At 41.4% G+C, this 4,280-nt stretch overlaps 1 pseudogene; it reads right to left on the bottom strand.

The window, feature by feature from the left end:
* Positions 1 to 2,893: 2,893 nt before the first annotated feature.
* On the bottom strand, positions 2,894 to 3,208 carry LOC105740597 (annotated as a pseudogene).
* Between the last annotated feature and the right edge of the window lie 1,072 nt (positions 3,209 to 4,280).

Here is a 4,280-nt window from a genome sequence, read left to right as displayed (position 1 = left end):
ATAAGAAGGTTTAAGCAAATGGATGTATCACCAGCTGGCAAAATAAAATTCTACAGTTAACTGGATTTACTCTATGGGCATATTTTGAAGATACTGTGGGTTCAGTTTCAGACCACTGCAGTAAAGCAAATATTGCGAAAAACCAAGTGAAACGAATTTTTTGGCTTCTCAGTGCATGTGAAAGTTATGTTCACACTATACTACAGTCTATTAAGTGTGCAATAGCATTACATTTAAGAAATAATGTGGATATCTTAATTAAAAATACTTCATTTCTAAAAAAAACACTATAACGTGAGCCTTCAGTGAGTTATAATATTTTTGCTGATGGAGGGGCTTGTCTTGATGTGGATGGCTGCTGACTGATCAGGGTGGTGGCTGCCGAAGGTGGGGTGGTTATGACAATTTTCTAAAATAAGACAACAATGACATTTGCTGCATTGATTGACTCTTCCTTTCACAAAATATTTCTCTGTAGCATGTGATGCTGTTGGATAACATTTTACTTACAGTGGAACTTCTTCCAAAATTTGAGTCAGTCCTCTCAAACCTCGCTGCTGCTTTATCACAAAGTTCATGTAATATTTTAAATCCTTTGTTGTCATTCAATAATGTTCACAGTATCTTCACCAGGAGTAGATTCCATGTCAAGAAACCACTTTCTTTGTTCATCTATAAGAAACAACTTCACATCCATTCAAGTTTTGTCGTAAGATTGCAGCAATTCAGTCCCATCTTCTGACTCCACTTGTTTTTCTTTTCCTATTTCCGTCACGTATACAGTTACTTTCTCAGCTGAAGTCTTGAATCCCTCAAAGTTATCCATGAGGGTTGGAATCAACTTCTTCCAAACTCTTGTTCATGTTGATATTTTGACATTGTCCTATGAATCATGAATTTTCTTAATGGTATCTAGAATGGGGCATCATTTCTAGAAGGTTTTCAATTGATTTAGCTCAGACCCATCAGAGGAATCACTGTCTATGGTGGCTATAACCTTATAAAATGTATTTCTTATATAATAATGATGCTTAAAAACTGAAATTATTTCTTGATTCATGGACTTCATAACAGATGTTGTCTTAGCAGGCATGAAAACAAGATTAATCTTGTACATCTCTATCAGAGAAAAAAAAAACAGAATGAAACCTCATGGGATGCCAGGCAATTAGCTAATAAGTTTTGCAACATGAAGTGTCTCACAAAGAAAATCTATCAGACATCTCAACCATGTCAGACTCCATTCTTACAGGTGGTGGCTACTGAGAACAGCAGCTGGTAAGATGCTTTATTTTTGAATGGCTTTTCCAGGTCTAATTTCTCCTAGCCTGAAAGAAATGATGAGGCTAGAAAGAAATCAGGTTGGATCACATGAAGAAAAAGTAGCATCAGGAAGCCAATATGGTGTCTTGGATTGTACTATAAATCTTCTGGGTGGGTGCTGAGTCTTGATTAGATGGCTTCATACAGCACTAAGTATAGCATCACATGCCAACAAACAATCAATAAAGCCTTTTAGTAATGGTGGCTGATGATGAAATGCCCTGTCTTTTGTCAAAGTCTCATTGCTTATTCTCTGCCACCAGATTCTCCACCTAATGTTAGAGGCCACAGAACAGGAGTTTAGTTGCAGGACATTCCAAAGGATCTCAGACCCAAAATTGAAGTCTTCTGCCATGGATGGGGTCTATGCTTGGGGAGAGACACAGTAGCAGATAATGAGAAAGAGCCCATCCTGGCAAATAGCACATGACATCTGGAGATATTGACAGGCATTAGGAAATGATCTGAGCAGAGAGGCCCCCAAATAGAAGTCACTCTACAGATGGAGTGCAATGACACAGGCAATGTGGGCTGTTCAGTGGGGCAACAAGGAGGTCAGCAGATGTCCAGCCTCTGGGTCCCCTCCCTGAAAGGGCAAGTGAGAACAAACAGGGATCTGGAAACTGGGTAGGTTATAAAGTCAGAACCACTTGAAGATTAGAAAGGTAAGGACCAAGATTACATCACCAGCATGTGGCAGAGCTGAGATGCAAATTCAGGGAACCAGAGTCCGTATCCTGGATACTTAACAACTTTACTCTGCTTCCTCCCAGAACTAGGCTGGGGCTACATGTTAAGGCAGTTTAGGGGCCTCAAAGGTCACTGATCATAGATCACCATAACACATATAATAATAATGAAAAAGTTGAAATATTTTGAGAATTTCCGAAATGTGACAAAAAGGCACAAAGAACACATGCTCCTAGAAAAATGGCACTGACGGACTTGCTGGATGCAGGGTTTCTGCAAATCTCAATTGTAAAAAAAAAGCAGTATCTGTGACAAACACTAAAGCTATTTGCAATGACATGTATGTCTATACTTAGAAGACTGCTTATGAACCTACACTGCGGTCAAATAGCATATTTTTACTTCTATCTGCCTTCCATTTCTTCTGTTACATAAGCTCACACCTCCAAACAAGCTCGGCCAAGTACATATTCCTCAGTTTCACTACACTTCTGGTGATGTTTTCTTATATCTTATATTAAACACACACACACACACACACATACACACACACACACACACACACCCTTGGGAAGCAGCCCAGTTACCCACCTCTTAGTCAAGCTCTGCCTTGGCCTCAGGCTCTCTGAAGAAGGGCTCACTGATGATTCTGGACTATGCAGGGCTGAGAGAGTGACCGGGGCACACTTTAAGTAGGAAACAGGAACTTTATTTTTGCAAAGAAAATGGAAGATAAGCAGAATGTTCTACGTGTGGAAATGCCTGAGTTAGCTTTGTGATCTACCATCCCCAGGACGTCAAAATGAGGGAAAGGAACAATGAGAAGCAAATTGTTTGATGCTTTGTCCCGTGTGTACTTCAGAGGTCCTCAGGACCCAAGTCAGCAGCAGCTCCCAGAGCTGTGGCAGCAGCTGGAGCCCTGTGAAGGCTCACATTCACAGCAGTTGGAGCTCTGGGGTCTGTGGCAGTGGGACCTGTGGCACCTGTAGTGGCTCAGGCAGCAGCCACCACCTCCTCAGCTGCAGCAGCCCCCAGAGCTGGAGCCACAGCAGCCCCCAGAGCTGGAGCTGCAGCAGGAAGAGATTGGGCATAGCGCTGTGCACTCTGGTGGACACTTTGTGGGGCATTTCAGAGTACACTTGGAAAGGCACTTTGCAAGGGGCTGACACTGCTGCTGGTTCTGCTGGCAGGACATCTGGGCAGGTGTTCAATCAACCTTGAAGAGAATAATGACATGGTACGGATAAGTTAAATCAAGGGGCATGTTTTTTACCTCCTCTAGAATCACTATGAAGGGCGATAGTAAATGATATTTAGAAAACATGAATAAGCATCCAGAGGAAACATATAAATCTTTCCTCTAAAAGTACATAGATTTAAAATGCAGATGTAGTAAACAACATCTTATTCTCCTCTATAAAAGGACACAAGGATGTCTCAGTCTTCATAGTCCTGCATGCAGCATTCAAAACTCTCTAAAATGCCACCATATTATTATAAAAACAAGCCCCTAAAATAGATGAGGTTGGCACACTTGCCTTTTAGCCCAGGGCAGTTTCCACAGTGGCAAAGTGTCACTGACATCTTTTTTTTTTTTAAATTATAATTTAGGTTTTAGGGTACATGTGCACAATGTGCAGGTTTGTTACATATGTATCCATGTGCCATGTTGATTTCCTGTACCCATTAACTTGTCATTTAGCATTAGGTATATCTCCTAATGCTATCCCTCCCCCCACCCCACAACAGTCCCCGGAGTGTGATGTTCCCCTTCCTGTGTCCATGAGTTCTCATTGTTCAGTTCCCACCTATCAGTGAGAACATGCGGTGTTTGGTTTTTTGTCCTTGCGATAGTTTACTGAGAATGATGGTTTCCAGTTTCATCCATGTCCCTACAAAGGACACGAACTCATCATTTTTTATGGCTGCATAGTATTCCATGGTGTATATGTGCCACATTTTCTTAATCCAGTCTATCGTTGTTGGACATTTGGGTTGGTTCCAACTCTTTGCTATTGTGAATAGTGCCGCAATAAACATACGTGTGCATGTGTCTTTATAGCAGCATGATTTATAGTCCTTTGGGTATATACCCAGTAATGGGATGGCTGGGTCAAATGGTATTTCTAGTTCCACATCCCTGAGGAATCGCCACACTGACTTCCACAATGGTTGAACTAGTTTACAGTCCCACCAACAGTGTAAAAGTGTTCCTATTTCTCCACATCCTCTCCAGCACCTGTTGGTTCCTGCTTTTTTAATGATGG

This window comes from Nomascus leucogenys, chromosome 12, assembly GCF_006542625.1.
Source record: "Nomascus leucogenys isolate Asia chromosome 12, Asia_NLE_v1, whole genome shotgun sequence".
Classification (NCBI taxonomy): Eukaryota; Metazoa; Chordata; class Mammalia; order Primates; family Hylobatidae; genus Nomascus; species Nomascus leucogenys.
Note: the sequence above shows the minus strand (reverse complement) of the source record. Positions and strands in the feature narration are given on the sequence as shown.